Below are 6,736 nucleotides of genomic sequence, written 5' to 3' on the forward strand. Positions count from 1 at the left end.
GGCCACGCTCCTGACTCCTGGGCCCTCCAGCCAGCCAGATTTAAAGTTATTTAGCCTTTGAACTGTGGGCTCATACCTGTTAGCTGCTGGAGGGTGGTTGAGCCAGCTCCCTCTCAGGGCCAAGGTCATGCCTCAGGCTGCAACTGCACCTGCTTCTCTGCTTTTTTCGACTGTGTCTTCAGCTTGCTGACGGCCTGCACTGGGACTTCTCCACCTTATGACCCTGGGCAATTATTCCTGTAATAAACCCTGTCCTGGCTTTGCAGATGCCATGGCTAGTCTCTCGCCCTCAACCATGGTCAATCCCACTGTGTTCTTCCTCATCTCTGGTGAGGGTGAGCCCTTGGGCCACCTCTCCTTTGAGCCTTCTGCAGACAAAGTTCCAAAGACAGCAGGACCCTTTCATGCTTTGAGCACTGGAGAGAAAGGATTTGGTTATAAGGGTTCCTGCTTTCACAGAATTATTCCAGGGTTTATGTGCCAGGGTGGCGACTTCACACGCCATAATGGTACGGGCGGCAAGTCCAGCTATGGGGAGAAATTCGATGATGAGAACTTCATCCCCAAACACACAGGTCCTGGCATCTTGTCCATGGCAAATGCTGGACCCAACACAACGGTTCTCGGATATTTATCTGCACTGTGAAGACTGAGTGGTTGGATGGCAAGCATGTGGTCTTTGGCAAAGTGAAAGAGGGCCTAAATATCGGGGTAGCTATGGAGCGCTTTGGGTCCCAGAATGGCAAGACCAGCAAGAAGATCACCACTGCTGACTGTGGACGACTCTGATGAATGTGACTTGGTTTCTCTTAGCCACCAGACCGTGCCTTCTGTAGCTGGAGAGAGCACTCCTCCACCCCATCTGCTCGCTGTGTCCTGTATCCTGTGCTCTCGCTGCAGTTCTTTGGGTTCCATATTTTCATTATTCCCCTCCAAATCTAGCTGAATTGCAAAGTTGAGTTTATGATTATGAAATAAAAACTAAGTAACAAAAAAAGAAACTCTGTGTTTTACATATATTTTTGTCCTGTTTGTTCTTTGTCTCCAGATACTATTTTTTTTAAGAATTATTTTATTTAATTTTCTTTACTTATTTCAATTTGACCAGAGAAGGACAGAGTGAGATAGAGACAGGGAAAGTGAGAAACAAGCTGCCAGGTCTGGGACTCGAACCACGGTCAGCCATGTGGAAATTTAGGGTCCTTAACCACCATGCCACCTGCCACCCTTCTAGATAATCTTGACCAATACACTTACCTTTTCCTCTCTGGATGGAAACTAAGATTACTTTGACTGCCATATTCTAAGTCCTACTATACAGTTTACATCATCCATGTAAGACAACATTTCTGGAGGGTTTGAAAAAGCATGTATGTCCATTTTACAAATTAGAAAACACATTGTTCAGAATGCTGCAATGATCTGTCCACCACCACTTACCTAATTAGTGGGAGAACCAGGATTTGCATTTAAATATGGCAAAACCCATTCAGTTTCCACTATCTTCCTGATTCCCATAGGGCATATTAATATTAATGAATGTCATGTGGCACTGGACATTAGTTAAAATTAGGAAAATGTGGGCCAGCAGGGGGTATGGTGATTAAGACGCTGGACCCTCCCACATGGCCTACCCCGACTGGAGTCTCGGACCTGGTGGCTTGCTTTCCAACTTTCCTTCTCTCTGTGTGTCTGTCTTGCTCTGGTCAAAAGAAAATAAACAAATGAATAAAATGAATAAATAAAATTAAACAAACAATTCTTAAAAAAAAATAAAGTTATAAACATGTAAGTTTTCACAGGATAAATACTTGGGAAGGGCACGTGTATGAGGCAGAGTTCTCTGGAAAAATAGAAACTACTGACTTAGAACAGAACGAGAAGAACTAATGTCAGAGAGATTTACTATGCAAAACTGGCTCCTGTGATTATAGAAGTACACAAGTCCTAAGCGCTGCAGGGTGAACTGGTAAAAACTTCCGGGAGGGCTGATGGCACACTTCTAAATCTAACCTAGAGACTTGAGATGCAGGAGCACTGATGCTATAATTCAATTCCAAAGACAAGACAAAATGCGTCCCAGCTTGAAGGCAGCCAGGTGGGGAAGAATTTGCTCTTATACAGGGGAGGATTTGATTTTTTTGTTCAATTTGAGTTTTTGACTGATTAGCTAAGGTCCACCTATTTTAAAGAGGACAAGCTGTTTTACTCAGTCTATCAATTTAAATATTAAATATTTGAAAGCACCCACACAATTAGAGGCCAGCAGGTGGCATGGTGGTTAAGGTACTGTACTTCCACATGGCTGACTGTGGTTCGAGTCCCAGACCTAGTAGCTTGCTTTCTCACTTACTCTTTCTCTTGCTCTCTGTCTCTCTCTGGTTCAATTACATAATAACAACAAAAGCAACAGCAATAACAATGACAAATGGAAATAAATAAATAAATAAATATTTTTAAAGAAATTTAAAATAAGTAAGAATGCATCCCCACGAAAGCATCCAGAACAATTTCGATAAAATATTTTGACACTCCATGGTCATTTCAAGTTGACACATAAAATTAAGCATCACGGGAACTTCATAATTCAGTGAACTTGCTTCTGCAACTGAGAATCTTTGTAAATATTCACTTTGTAAAGTGAGACTGTGGGAATATATAATAAGTCATCATTCTTCTCCTTCCCCAAATTATTATATGTGTAGCCATTAGGAACTGTATTTTAATATTATGACAAATCTGCACTGAGTTTCATGTGTTTTGTTCTCTGTGTGATTAAACTGAGTCTTAAATACATTGTTAAAAGCTTCAGGGATCAGTTTTTAAAATCCTCTGGGTCACATTAAACACTGTGAAAGTTACCAGATTTAAAAATTTTTCATCTAAGTCTGTTTATTTATACCCACATGCTGTCCAATTATCAAATACATATTCATCAAAATAAATCTGTACCCTTACTTATACCATTTTATTTGCATTCTCCAGAATAAATGACCCTTCTAGATTTTTCCTTATAAGCTTTTATTTTATAATTCATACTTAGAAACTTTGCCTGCTGTATAGGTACCTTGTCATCTTGTATTACAGATGACTGGGAAAACCTTTCAAAATATTCTAAAAGAATTGGATGTGGTATATCGTTGTCCAGAAAACACTTTTGTGTAATAATCACTGCTCATGAAAACTGTCAGAAAATTTTATTGATGCACTTAGTTAAAAATCATCAAGGCAATAATTTTACGGTACTTAATATTTTCAAGTGAAATTATATTTATTAAACCTGATTAGCAGCCAATGGACCCATAAAGCTTGAAGAAAATTATATCAGACTCATCAATCAAAGTATTAAAAGGTTAGAGGGTTTTACAAGATTATATAGCCAGCATTCTCTCGGTATTTAGATCTCAGCGGTTTCAGGTTGTAAGAATCTATTTTATTTAAAAATCCCTCAGGATTCTCTAAGGATTTATCATGAAAGGGGCTATTGTATGGCATTGTGTGGCAATAATAAAATACGTTTTTGATATTTGAACCATAAAACTTAGGCATTTTGAAGATTCATTCTTTTCCTCACTTCAAAAATTTATGAAATACCTACTAATAACTACTTTTTATTTCTAGAAGATCCTTAAAACTTTAATGAGAACTGTTAAAACATCAATTTCAATATAACTACAGCTCTTACTTAACGTATTTAGATGCTCTTTCAATGAGAGAGGAAAGCAAAAAGGAGAAAAAAAAAATGCTGGGTATTTGCAGGCCACCTGAGGGTACAGCCCTAATCTGAACATCCTCTAAGGACCTCCAAACTATAGGAGCTAACAGCACTTGGGAAACCAGCCTCTCAGGGGGCAGAATTGCTGCCTCCTCAGTCATTCTCTAAAAGCCCATTTTCTCCAATAGATCCCTGAGGAGCTGAGATGAAAGACAAGGCAGAAACACTTCAGGCCTTAGATGCTCTCAACATGAGGAAGTAAGAATTAATAGACAAGGTGTCTTTAACTGTTTTAGTCTCCAGATATCTTGAGATGAGGTTGAAATTCAGAACAATTATATTTCAAGAACTAAACAGAAAGATTTAACAGCTGGGTTAGGTTCAATTAAAAAAAATCGATTGGCTACTTTGCTTTAGAAACTATGTACGTCTGTTTAGTAGTTTACTTACTGCTAAAGGCTGGTCTATCTAGTATTTTCCAGCTTAGGTTTGAACTGAGATTCAACTGGGGTGTGATGCATAGATTCCCAGGAATTTGTTTAAATGATCAGTTTTCAGGAGAGTATGGTCCAAAGGATACTCTATGCACACAGTAGTGCTATTTAAGAAAGAAATAACAAAAGGGGGGAAAGGAAACTAAACATTGAAGGACTGTCCTAAATGGGAGATTGAGAAGCATGGTAGAGAATGGGCCCCTACTGTAGAAGTGATAAAAACACTTCGAGCTGGGGCGAGGGGAAAGCAGAAAGTTCAGAAAAAAAGGATATACAGTAAATCGCTGATATTTACTTGTAGGGACCTTTGCTTTCCACTCTCTCTAAAGCTTAAACTCCTTAGTTTGGTAGTGGTGGGGTTGGTGGTGGAGGTGGAGAATTCTCAAAGAGTTTGAATTTGAAACAGAAGAAATTTTTATGTCATTTCTATCTAAAACCCTAGAATCCAGTAAGCCTCACAGACCATGATGTATGATCCAGGACCAAAGGGTGCCTTTGAAGTGTAAGGCTATGAAAAAGTGTCACTGGCGAACTTCGAGATGAAAGAGTGGCCTATGTGTGAAGATTATGTGCAAGATAGAGGTAAGGTTTGTGACAAATTTTAGTTGGGAATGGTCAACAGAAAAATGCCCTGTGGAGCAAGAAATAGATATGTATGTATATAATCACTATTTTTGGTGATCTTTATAAAACTAGAAGCAATAACAACTATCAAACATTGGGATCAGAAATAGAGAATATAGGTCAAAGTATGTTCAAGCTAAGTGATCATCTTTTGAGACTGGCAAGTGGCTTGGTGGTTAAGGGTGCTGGACTCCCACATAGCCAACCACAATTTGAGTCCCAGACTCAGCAGCTTGCTTTCTAACTACATCTACATCCCCCCCCCACACACACACACTGTCCCTCACTGGTCAAATGAAAATGAATAAATAAATGAATAAGTAATTAAATAAAATAATTCTAAAAAACAGAAAATCATTATCTTTCAGGAGAGGACAAAGTACTGCTTTTATTGAAGAATATCAATGAATATATCATCTAAGATTATAGAAGTCATGAGATCTAAAAACTATCAACATTAAAATCAATAAAGTGAGAAAAGTTAAAAAAAGGGAAAAGAAATGAACAAATAAAAGAACTGTTTACATAAAAAGGAGCTCTGCCATGCAAGTTAAATAAAACACGTTTTCTATTTGAATTATATAAAAAAAAATGATAATGTCTTTAACTGAACCGATACACAGTGTATTCATGATGACGACATTCATTAGGTATGCTTTAATGATACACAGTGATTGAAGGGAATAAACAAACAAATCAATCAATGACTAAAGAGATTTGGGCTCAGCCTTGGTGGCACACCAGTAGTGCACTGAACTGCAGTGTTGGAAACCGCATGGCCTACCATGGATTTGATCCCTGGTCCAGTAGACCTGAAACATGCCAAGCACATGCTCAAGATACAGGCAAGCTGGAGGGTGGGGGTACAGGGATTGGAGTATGATGAGACCCTACTGAAAGTACCTGTCATCTCTGTCTCAATCTCTCTCCCTCATACACATTCATGTTCTCTTTCTTTTTCAGAGAGATATTTTTGTCATAGGGCGTGTGCCTTTGCTATAGAGATAGAAAGACAGAAAGTGGGAAATCACCCCTCCAGGGAAGATGGCCCCAGCACATGGCCTCCATTCTCTTCTTGGGATCTAGGCACACTTGCACGTGCACCCAGTGTGAATTTTAAGCTGATTGGTCAAGGACTTGAACTGTAGTCCACTACATGGGACTCCAGTGACATAACCATTACTCCATCTGCTGGTCCCAAAACATCCATGTTCTCTATCAAGAATAAAATGAATAAACCTTAAAAAATTAGAACTCTAGAGCATGAAATTAGAAAAGTAAGGTGGAGAACAATGTTGTACTTCAGCATAATTTTTCTGTACAATTTCTTGAGCAAGAGTTTCTAGAGTAAGGATTCAGTGACAAACATAATACCCTTTAGAGTGAGGTAAAATCTATGCATATTGCTGCACCTGGTTTTGGATCTGCCACTTGCAACTTAGTCGCTGAGAGCGTTGAAGAACTTTCTTTAATCTCTCTTACCTTAGTTTCCTCATCTATGATATGAGGGCATCGGGGACAAGGAATTGTAGATTTCTTTTAGGATCACAGCAAGAATTCAATCTATGCGTTTAATGTGTGAAAGTTCATCTGAGTGGAGCATTTATTTATTACTTTACTTTTTAAAATTTATTTCTTCCATGAGAGAAAGAGACCATGACACAGAGAGAGAAAGACAGGTATCTGCCCCCTACCTCAGCCAGTGGATTGCGGACATGTGCTGCATATGCGAGGAGACCCCGTATACGGACCAGGCTCTCCCCTCCTGACCTGAGCATTTCAGAGAACTGTGTTACCACCCTGCCACCACCCCTGGCCAGTGTGGAGCACTTAGATATATGGTAAGTGCTACATGAGTATTATGTTGTATCTCGTACTTCTGACCCTTAGCAGGTTTGTGTGT

The 6,736-nt window shown here is 39.2% G+C and overlaps 1 pseudogene; it reads left to right on the forward strand.

Moving 5' to 3' along the window:
* Positions 1–295: 295 nt before the first annotated feature.
* On the forward strand, positions 296–789 carry LOC106734336 (peptidyl-prolyl cis-trans isomerase A-like; annotated as a pseudogene).
* Positions 790–6,736: the final 5,947 nt, after the last annotated feature.

This window comes from Tupaia chinensis, unplaced genomic scaffold (genome assembly GCF_000334495.1).
Source record: "Tupaia chinensis unplaced genomic scaffold, TupChi_1.0 Scaffold000095_1, whole genome shotgun sequence".
Lineage (NCBI taxonomy): Eukaryota > Metazoa > Chordata > Mammalia > Scandentia > Tupaiidae > Tupaia > Tupaia belangeri.